Source organism: Antechinus flavipes, chromosome 1, assembly GCF_016432865.1.
Source record: "Antechinus flavipes isolate AdamAnt ecotype Samford, QLD, Australia chromosome 1, AdamAnt_v2, whole genome shotgun sequence".
Classification (NCBI taxonomy): Eukaryota; Metazoa; Chordata; class Mammalia; order Dasyuromorphia; family Dasyuridae; genus Antechinus; species Antechinus flavipes.
The window spans coordinates 33,431,995-33,443,874 of record NC_067398.1 but is presented as its reverse complement, the minus strand read 5'-3'; the positions used below and the strand labels follow the sequence as shown (position 1 = coordinate 33,443,874).

The following is an 11,880-nucleotide window of genomic DNA, read 5'->3' as shown; positions in this document are numbered from 1 at the left end:
AGAGATACTAAAGAAAGGAAAGGGACCTGTATGTGCCAAAATGTTTGTGGCAGCTCTGTTTGTAGTGGCTAGAAGCTGGAAAATGAAAGGATGTCCATCAATTGGAGAATGGTTGAGTAAATTGTGGTATATGAACATTATGGAATATTATTGTTCTGTAAGGAACGACCAGCAGGATGATTTCAGAGAGGCCTGGAGAGACTTACATGAACTGATGCTGAGTGAAATGAGCAGAACCAGGAGATCATTATATACCTCAACAACGATACTGTTGAGGATGTATTCTGATGGAAGTGGATCTCTTCGATAAAGAGAGCCTTAATTGATCAAAGATGGACAGAAGCAGCTACACCCAGAGAAAGAACACTGGAAATGAATATAAACTGCTTGCATTTATATTTTTCCTCCCGGGTTATTTATACCTTCTGAATTCAATTCTCCCTGTGCAACAAGAAAACTGTTTGGTTCTGCACACATATATTGTATCTAGGATATACTGCAACCCATTCAACATGTAAAGGACTCTTGCCATCTGGGGGAAGGGGTGGAGGGAGGGAGGGGAAAAATCGGAACAGAAATGAATGCAAGGGATAATGCTGTAAAAAATTACCCTGGCATGCGTTCTATCAATAAAAAATTATTAAAAAAAAAAAAAAGAAAAACCACCATTCTATTTTTATTTCTTTTGTTAACTATTTCCTAATTACATTTTAATATGGCCTAGCCTAATCATATTTGTGTTGTTTAATACCTCTGCTACAGCCACTGATGTAATTTTCCTAGAGTAAGTCCAGATATGTCACTGCCCTACTAAATAAATGAAAGCCAGTGGCTCTCCACTGCTTCTGGGATCAAATGTAAATTCTTGCTTCCAGATCCTCCATGCACTCTATTGGTCAGCTATACTGACCTTCTGTTCCTCAGACATGGCACTTCTGCATGCCCGAGATGCTCTCCTTTACTTCTTGGAGTTCCTAGCTTCCTTTAAGAAGCAACCCAAGCACCACCTTCTAGATGAGGTCTCTCCTGGTTCCACCCTCATCCCCAACATCTTCCATGTCTCATTATAGCTCTCCCCTCTGAATAGAGGCTTTATGTTTGGTGTCTACTTAATATGTGCCTGTTATCTTTCCTATTAGACTGTGAGTGCCTTGAAGGCAAGTTTGTTTTGCTTTTTCTTTGTCTCTCTGATGTCTTCTGTAATGCCTGAAACCTAACAGGCATTTAGAAATGATTATTGACAGATTATCAATTAGCTTCCTTGGAAATAGGCCCAGCAGTGAGATCTCTGGGCCATGTGATGTTGTGGAGTGACGTTCCCCATGCAATTCCCAATCTTGCCTAGATTATTGCAAGGCTTCTAAATTGTTTTCCCTCCCTCAAGTTTCTCCTTATCCCAGTCCAGCCTACACATAAGCCTTTCTTGCTTAATCAATTCCAGGATCCTCCTATTGCCTCCAGGCTCAAATATAAACTCCTCTGTTTAGCTTAAAGTCCTGTACAAGCTGGCCAGCTTTCTTGGCTGTCACTCCCTGCCCTCACGCCGCTCTCCAGCCAAACTGGCCTTCTCTCTGCGCCTTGTCACCTCTCATCTCTCTCCTTTCTCAGTTGCTGTCTCACCTGTGTGAGATATTCCATTTCTTATCTCTGCTTCATGTAGTCCACCTCTTGCTTTTAGAAGCAGATCACTTGGGAAACAAACAGCAGCAATGGCAGCACCTGGAGCAGTGTGTGATGAACTTGAACCTTGAGGTGGTGAGTCCTATTACACTGGGGTAGAGGAGTATTTGACCTTGATCTGGGGCAGCCACAGAACCCCATGAAGACATTGAAACTTTATCCAACAGGAGTGAAGGCTGGAACTTTCCTCATGATGTCCTGGAGGCCATCTTGGTTGGAAAGTGGGAGCATTTATCAACAATTCATGGATCAGGCAACAATGGCCAATTTAGACATCTCCTCTGCCATGTTTCCTCCCAAGAACTTTGAGCTAGAGGATAATGGTAAATCTTCCTCATTCCTCAGACAATGAATATCCTCTCCAGGGTAGCTTAAACTCTGGGTTCAATGATGGTAGCAGCAGAAACATGCACAATAACTTTATCATGGTTGACTTTAAACCACCCTTCTCAAAAGACACCATGCTGCCCATGGATTTAGAGACCTTCTACCAGGAGTTTCAGAATTCCCTTCAGCTGAGCATTCTTTCCATCAATATTTGGGTTCAACCCATGACTGAAGACCTGGACTCTCAGAAAAATTGGCTGTGCCAAAGGAGTTTGAAGCCTTTGTAGAGACCTTAAAGTCATCATTCTCCCCATTCCCCTGGAGCAGGAGCAGTCCCTTTCTTGGATACCCATGAAGAGACCATTGCATCTACCTTTTCTCTCTCTCTCTCTCATCTGTTATTTATTCAGCTTCAATCCAGGACAGGGGGTAAAAGGCAAGAGGGAAGGGGCTCCTTCATTTCTGCCTCTTGGCTTCTCTCCCCCAGTCAAATCCAGGAACCAGCACTGAAGAAAGCCCAACCCCTGTAGCATTTGAGTTCAGGGTCATAACTTTACATAAAGGCAAGAATAAGCACAGCTGGTGAAAAAGGGAGCTTCCCCACTTTCTACAAGTGTCTGCTTCTCAGTGTATTTTCTACCAAGAGTCTTTCCCAATTCTATCTGGAGCAGAGCAACTAATCTCAGGCCCTACTGCTCAGCCAGCTGTTATAGCCAGATCAGAACAGACATTGTCTTCACTGAACATGACCATCCAGTTTTGCCTGTAGAATTATTAACCTCCCATCCTCCTTGAACTGGACAGATTGGAGTTCAATCTAGTCATACTGGGTATGACTATTCTGCCCCACCTCTACCCCAGTGACCCAGGAACAAGAAAGGAAAAAAGAAATAGTGGTTCAGCAGTACCCTCACCTAGGGTGAAGGCTGGAAGGAGAAAGTCTTTTACTTTTCCATATCTCAGTACTCTGCCCACTAGAGAAAAGACCCATGTCTTCTGGAAAGGCTGACTGCCTGTCCACAGCCTCACTTCTCTAGCCCAATGCAGTCTGTTTCCCTATAAGTATAAATGTTTTCATGACCCTATGCAAGGCTGCATTGAACTATCTTGAATGATTCATCGGCTTACCTGTCCCCCGTTCCTGACCCACGCTCATAAATGGAAACTCAGCAGCCTTATTTTGTTAAGGTTGTGCCACTGGGAGTTGTAGACCAAGATTGTCTTCTTTCTTTGCCCTTCCTCTCCTGCTATTGTTACTGCAATAGCTTATAGATAAGCATCAAACGGTAAATATTTATTGCTTTAAGAGAAATCAGATTATTTTTTAAAATGCATATGATTGTTTTATATAATTGCACATATATGACCTGTATCTGATTGCCTACTGTCTCGGGAGGAAAAAGGGGTGGGAGGGAGAGAGGGAACTTAAAACTTCTAAAAAATGTTTAAAAATTGGGGGGGCTAATAAAGGATGGTGGCTTAGTAGTGTTGAACCTAAAACTGTGTTATAATATAGCAGCAGTCATCAAAACCATTTGGTACTGGCTACAAAATAGAGTAGTGAAACAGTGGAATATGATACACACAGCACAATAATCAAGGTCTATAGCAGTCTAGTATTTGATAAACCCCAAACTCCAGCTTCTGGAATAAGAACTCACTATCTGACAAAAATTGCTGAGAAAACTGGCAGATAATATGTCAAAACTTGGCATAGACCTACATCTCCCACCCCATACCAATATAAGATCAAAATGGGTATATGATTTGGGCATAAAGGATGATACCATAAACAAATTAGGAGAGCAAGGGATAATTTGCCAATCAGATATTTGGAAAAGGGAGGAATTTATGACCAAAGAAGAACTAGAGAATATTATGAAAGAAAAAATGCACAACTTTAATTATATTAAATTAAAAAGGTTTTGCACAAACAAAACCAACAGAAACACGAGTAAAAGGGAAGTACAAAGCTGGGGGGAAAGTCTTTACAGTGTTTCTGATGAAGGTCTCATTTCTAAAATATGTAAAGAACTGTGTCAAATTTATAAGAATACAAGTCATTTCCCAAATGATAAATGTCAGAGGATATGAACAGATATGAAAAAATGTTCTAATAGAACAATGCAAATTAAAACAATTCTGAGGCACCACCTCATACCTCTCAGAATGATTAAGATAACAGGAAAACATAATGAAATTTAGAAATGATGTGGGAAAACTGGGACACTAACGCATTATTGATAGAGTTGTGAAGTGATCTAGCCATTCTGCAGAGCAATCTGGGACTATGCCCAAAGAGCTATAAAACTATGCATATCCTTTGACCCAGCAGTGCCATTACTGGGTATTACTCCAAGGAAATCATAAAGGAGGGAAAAGGACTCATATGTGCAAAAATGTCTGTAGCAGTTCTTTTTATGGTAGCAAAGAATTTGAAAATGAGTAGATGCCCATCAACTGGGGAACAGATAAACAAGATGTGGTAATGGAATATTATTGTTCTATAAAAAATGACAAATAAGCTGATTTTAGAAAGGCTGGAAAGATTTACATGAACTGATGCTGAGCGAAACAAACAGAAACAAGAATACATTGTGCATAATAATAGCAAAGAAGTATGATGATCATCTATGAAAGACTTTGTTCTTCTCAGTGATTCAGTGATGTAAGGCAATTCCAATAGACTTTGGACAGAAAAAAATGCTATTTGCATCCAGAAAAAGAACTATGGAGAGTGAATGCAAATCAACAGATGCTATGTTGATTTCTTTTTTCTTTTTCCTCCCATGGTTTTCCCCTTCTGCTCTGATTTTTCTCTTTCAACATGATTCATAAAGCAATGCACATTAAAAATAAATAATTTTTTTTTAAAATTGGGGGGGGGGGAGGAAGAAAATAGATCACTTCTACCTGAAGCCTTCTCAAGTTGCTAATACCCCTTCCCAAACTTCCTTCTGGTTACTTGCTTTATATTTTCTATTCATTCACTTTATATTTACTTTGCATATTTCAAGGTATGTATTTGTTTTGTAAGCTCTGTAGGAATAGATGTTCCCATCTCCATCCTTTTTCTTTGTACTTGTATCTGAAGTTGGCAGCATAGCTATTACTTGTTTTATTTTATTTTTAATTAATGGAATAAAACAAGTGTTTCCATAATATAGTACAATTTTTAAAAATGGTTGCACATGAAACTGCAAATCTTCTATGTACAACTCACTATTCCTTTCAAATATCCAACAAAATCATCATACTAATTTCTTTTTTTTCCCCTTTCCTCTACTCCTCCACTCTGCCCAAGAGATAGCCATCACCAGATCCAAAGAGATGTGTGTGTATGCATACATATATATGTATATGCACATATACTATGTATATGTATAAAATTATTCTATACATACTTCTATATTCTTTTTCTGAATGCAAATAGTATCTTTCTTCACATGTCCTTTATAATTAATTTAGAAATTAGTAATAGTCAAAATAACTTATTCACTCAAAGTTGTCCTTAAAACAATATTTCTGGTACTGTATATAGTGTTATTTTGGTTCTGCTCATTTTGCTATTCATTATTTTGTGCAAGTCCTTCCATATTTTTCTAAAATCATTGAGCTCATCATTTCTTATAGCACAGTGTAATGGGCTGAGGCTTGAGTTGATGCACTGAGGTCCCAAGCACATGAGGCTAAATAGTAATTGGACCATACTCTATTAATAGATAAGCTTGGAGAAAGAATGGCCCCGACCCACTCTTTGTGCAAGTCCTGATGTGTTGTATAGGAAATGACGATTTTGGTGGGTGGAGGCAGGGGAGTGGAATAGGAAGGGGAGGAGAGACTTTTGGGACGGCCATTGCCACGGCTGACTCCACTGTTGGCTCCACTGTTGGCTCGGCTCTTAGCTGGCTTCCTGTCGCAACTGCCTATATTTGCTATCGCAATCTTTCTTGCCTATATTTGCTATAGCAATCTTTATTCACCTCTTCACTTCAATAAATATTGAAGATTTTCCCCTTAACCTGAATTCCTGACTCCGGCTGACTTTAAATACGCGGTCATTACAGCACAGTAATATTCCACCACAATCATATATAACAACTTGTTTAGCCAATCTCCAATTGATGGGTACTTTTACAATTTCTAGTTCTTTGCCACCACAAAAAGAGCTGACGTTAACATTTTAGAACATACAAGTTCTTTTCCTTTTCCTCTGATTATCTTTGGAAATAGTCCAAGTAATGATAGTATTGAGTAGCTTAATAACTCTTTGGGTGTAATTCTAGATTATTTTCTAAAATGGTGTCACAATTCTACCCAACAATGAATTAGTGTCCCAATTTTTCTATATCTGCTTCAATATGTGTTCCTTTCCCCTTCTATCATTTTAATCAATCTGATAGGTATAAAGTAATATCTCAAAGTTGTTTTAATTTGCTTTTTTTCTAGTCAATAAAGATTTAGGGCAGTTTTCTCTATGACTATAAGTTTTTTTGAATAGTTATTATCTGTTGATTGATTGTTTTCCCAACTATTTGGACCAATTCACAATTTTACAAGTCATGTATGAGTATTATAATTCTTATTTTCATAGAAGATAAGCAGAAATTGAAAAAAATTCAGGATTGGCAGATGACAGCTTTTAAGTCCTAACTCTGTCACTTACCAGCTAGATTACTTTGACAAATCTCTTTAACTTTTACACTAAAATTTTTCATTTGTGAAGTGTGAATATGAAAATGAAAAATGAATATTAAATGAAAAAATGAAATGGGAATAGTGCTGCTTCTTTTTACCTTATGAGATCATATCAAAACCACTCATGCAAAGGGTTTTACATTCACTTTCACCATGCTAGAACTTCCTGAACTTTCTGGAGCAAGAACCCAAGGTTCTAGTAGACCTAGACCTTAGCATGAATGAGGGTGGTTCAGGCCAGATTGTTTTTTAGTCCAGAGAAGTTTATCTATTCTAGTCTGCTTTTCATGATTCTGCCTTTAAACCTTGAATTCAATTCCTCATATGGCAGGACTATCTTTTTTGAAGAATTTTTCTTGCCAATAAATCATGATTCACTTCTACTCTTTCTGGTCTGGACCAAAGCAGGTTAAAGCTATGACATAGAATTAGAGGGTTCTTCATAAGAGATCCATTTAGATATAAGATTAGACAGATAGACTGACAGATAAACTATTTCAAGATAATTGATTTCCTTTGTAATCTTATGTATTTTATTTGATATATTTAAAAATATTTTTCTGAGAAGGAGCCCATGGGCTTCACTGGACTGCAAATGGGGTCAGTTACCTAGAGACTGGTCTATAAGCATTTTTTACGTACCTACTAAGCTTAGGTGCTGTGCTAGATGTTAGAGATACTAGAAAGAAAAAAAAAAACAGTTCCTGTAGAAGTTTACAATCTAATAAGAGAGAAAACGCAAAATAACCACATGTGAACAAAATGTGTATAGGATAAATTGAGGGCAATCTCAGAAGGAAGGCACTAAGATTAAAGAAAACTGGGAAATGACTTCTTGTAGAAGGTAAGACTATACCTGAAATTTAAAGAAAGAAAGGAGGTAATCAGCGAAAATATCTAGAGTTGGGAAATGGAACATTTGATGGGAAGACCAGTGTTGCTGAATCACAGAGGACTTGGAAGGGAGTTTGATATGAGAATTCTAGCAAGGCAGCAAGGAGCCAGGTTATGGAAAGCTTTAAAAGCCAAACAGAAGATTTTATATTCATCCAGAAAGTGGCAAGGAACTATTGGAGTTCATTGAATAGGGTAATGACATGATCATACTTGAATTATAGGAAAATCAGTTTGAAAGCTAAATGGAGGATGAATTGAAATGAGAAGAGACTTGAGTCAAAAAGACCAGTCAAAAAAGTCTTTTGTAATGATCCAGAAATAAGGTGATAGAAGTAAAAAGGAGAAGGCTTACAAATGATTGGGCATGGGGGTGGGGATGAGAGAGAGTAGAGTTGAGGATGACCCTTAAGTTGATAGCCTGGATGACTGGGAGAATGATGGTACACACTCTCAACAGTAATAGGAAATCGAAGAAAAGGAAAGTATTTGGAAGAAAGACAATTAATTCAGTTTTGCCCGTGTTGAGTTTCAGATGTCTACAAGGCATCCAATTTGAGGTATCCAATAAGCAATTGAAGGTATGAGAGAAGTTAGGGCTAAAAAATAACACTAAGAATCATCTGCATAGGGTTAGCTAGATGATACATTGGATAGAGCACTGGCCCTGAAGTCAGGAGGACCTGAGTTGAAATCTAACTTCTACCTGTGGGATCTTGGGCAAGTCACTAAACTCAATTGCTTCAGCTAAACAATAAAAAAAAAAAAGAATCATTTGCACAGGATGAATCCATAAGAGAGAGAAGAGAAGGCACTTTTGGGCAGAGCTCTGGAGGGATTAATTTAGTTTAGTTTAGGCTAGTGGGAGTGATCTAGATGAGGAACCTGCCAAGGAGACTTAGAAGGACTTATCAGAAGAGAACCAAGAGAGAGTGGTGTCCTGAAAACTTAGAAAGCAGAGAATGATCAACAATGTCAAAAGGAACAGAGAGATATAGAAAGATTAAGATTGAGAGAGAGTCATTAGATTTGTCAACTTTGGAAAGTGCAGTTTCAGTTGAATGATGAGACTGGAAATCCCACTGCAAAGAGTTCAAAAGACAGTAAGAGGAAAGGAAATGGAGACATCTGTTGTAGAGGACTTCTTAAGGAGCAGATGGGATGGAGTAGGATCACTTGTTCATGCAGAAGAGTTTTCCTGGAAAGGAGAAGGGTCACTTCTTCACATGATAAAGAGACAAAGGGGAAGAGATAATGGCAGAAAAAGAGTGAGATGAGATGAGGAGGAGGGAAGAGGGAACTCCTATGCCATACAAAGGGTAAAGAACCCCTAATTGGGTGAATCATTTCCCAATATCTCTTCACCTTTTTTTAAAATCATCTTACTTCCTTTCCTACTTTAGCTTCCCTTTCCTACTTTATCTTTTTCCCTCCCTAAACCTTCTCTGGATCTTGACTTTTCAACCTTCTCTTACCATCCTCTTTCAAAATTTAATCTTTTGTGTCCTGTCCTTTCAGAAATCTTCTAGGTGTTTGCCTAACATGAATATAAATTTGAGCAATTAGAGGAGAAGAAGTTTATTCTACTTTTGTAAGTTCTTATGGAAAAATGAAAATAGAATTAATGAAAGCATTTTAAAATGCACCAAATGGAACAGAGGCAAGTTTGGAGTAGAGGTTCTTAACCTGGGGTCCAAGAAGCCTGTGCATATATTTCAGGAAGTCCGTGAACTTGGTTGAGAAAAAATACATTTTAATTTTCACTAATTTTATCTGAAATTTAGCACTTCTTTCAGTTATTTAAAAACGTAATTCTGAGAAAGAATTTATAGGCTTCATAAGAATGTCAGTTAGTCCATGAGTATTTAATAAGAGGTTACTATGTGCCAGATGTTGGATTGAGCACTGGAAATACAAGTAAAAAGAAAAACAGTTCCTCCCCCCAAGGGACTCACATTCTAATGGGGGAAGATGATATAGAAAAGGAAGCTGAAGCCTAATGGGGGAAGGGAAAGCATTCACCTTGGGTGCAAGATTGGAAGAGTATGAATGGCAGCCTCGTGGAAAACCAAACATGGCTGCCTCGGAGCTCTCCTTAAATGGGGGTCTTCAGAAGAGCCCATCCAATCAAAAGGAGTAACCACAGGGGCCAAGGGTATTTCTGAGGCATGAATTTCAGGACTGACATGATCTTTGGGGGTAAAGAATCTTCTGAAGCATGATGAAGGCAGCAGCCTTATGAGTAATAAAGAAGAGTGCTCAAAGAGTTCATAACTCACACACAAAAAGCTTAAGAACATTTGCTCTTATTAGATAACACAAGGTGGGACAGAATAAGAACTTGAGCTTTTACTTTCACTCATTCATTCATTTAACATGAATAAGGACCTTCAATACCTTAACTCTAATAAGAGTTATAGGCACTCTGCAGGAACAGTATGCAAGATTTTGAAGGTGATAGAGGGGGAGAGGTAGATGTATCTCACAGAGTACCTTTTGAGTTCTTGCCTCTTTCATTGGTCCTACCAAGCTTGAAAGGCCAAGTCCAGCAATCTACAGAAATTGAAAGTGAGTCACAGAAGTGACTTATCCAAAATCACGTAATTGGAGGTGGGGGCAAGGTTGAATGACTGAATTTCAACAGGTCACTATGGACCAGGCTATTAACTTCCAAGGTTCAGTGGTGCAGAACCAAAGAGCCTCAGACCAGACTTGGCTAGTAAACTAGAGGGGAGTGGGAAAGGAGTGTGTTAATATACTGCCTCTGATGTAGAGTAGACCTCTAGGGTGTAATTTTCAGCTTGCTGCACAGGAGTTATGCGCATAACTCCCATTATTTTAGGTTATCATTAATGGGAGTTGTGCCCTTAATTCCCAGTGCACCGCCCTGAAATTTGCCCCATATGTTTTAAAAGGTTGATTACATCTTTGGGATCTTGGTCTAATATGGATGCCAATTATAAAGTTTTAATTTGCTGCTCATGGGGACTCAGCATCTTTTTGGAATTTCCTCTTCTTGGGGGAAAAAAAAGGGACTCTGAATCCAAGATTTGCTTCTGAATGAGAACTTATTATTAATCTGTGAGTTTCTTTGAAATGGCTACTCATAGCACAGTTGTCCCTTTGACAAGGACAACCAAAAAGCAAATCACTTTCATTGTTTTCTTTCAAAAAGAAGGGAACTGTTAAAGAAAATCCAGCCCTTAGACCAAATGAAAATGAGGGAGTTGTCTGTTTTTCAATGACTCTTGTTGGCAACCACAGAATGAACTGTCCAGATGGCTACCCCCAGTTGAGAAAAAGGCTAGCATATGGGTCCACTCATGTCTACACTGTCCCCACCCAGTTGTGGATACTGTCCCTAGGGTGGCCTGTGTTGTAATCACCACTCATTCAATGCTCTCTCAGATAGGGCTGTGACAAAAATCACAAAGCCCAAAAGTTGGGGTCAGTGGTCCCGAGAAAGGGATGAGAGGGTAAGCTGATGGGGTAGAACAATAAGGATCATTTTCCCCTAAGAAAGTCAGTAAAGAATCTCTCTTCCTCTTCTCTTTCTCTATCTCTGTCTCTCTTTGTCTGTCTCTCTGCCTCTCTCTCTCTCTGTGTCTCACTCTGTCTCTTATCTATCTGTCTCTATCTCTACCTTTATCTCCCTGTGTCTCTGTCTCTGAGTGTCTGTTTCTGTCTGTCTCTGTTTCTGCCTCTGTCTGTCTCTGTCTCTCTGTCTCTGTCTCTGTCTTTCTCTCTCTCTTCTCCCAACCCGTACCTTTCTGTCTCCTTCATTCTGTCTGGAATAGTGTTAGACTTGGAGTAAGGAAGACCTGAATTTGAATCCTGCATCACACACTTAGTAACAGTGTGATTCTGGGCAAATCACATAACTTTCTCAGCCTCAGTTTCCCCATCTATAAAACAGGAGTAATAATAGCATCCATCTCATGGGATTGATGTGAAGATAAAATAAAATGACATGTATAGAATACTTTGCTAAGCAAAACATTATATGAATTATATTACTGTTTCGGTAATATCTAGGGCAGTACTGCCCTAGATAGCCAGATTCTTGCCTATGGCCAATGCTTCTGATCCACAAGCTTTGCCTGCCATCAGTCACTGCTCCTCCAGGGGCAACCACAGGCTCTCTTGGGACCACAGGCTCATTTAGAACCCACAAGGTTCCTGCCAGTCCTAGACACATTCATTATGAAAAAGATGCCTACTGGACTAAGATCAGGATAGAATAAAGGCACAAGAGAAGCAGAAGCAATGTTGTATTTATAG

General features: G+C 38.9%; 1 pseudogene; it reads left to right on the top strand.

Moving 5' to 3' along the window:
• The first annotated feature begins 926 nt into the window (after positions 1–926).
• LOC127543983 (autophagy-related protein 13-like) lies at positions 927–2,362 on the top strand (annotated as a pseudogene).
• The last annotated feature ends 9,518 nt before the right edge of the window (positions 2,363–11,880 follow it).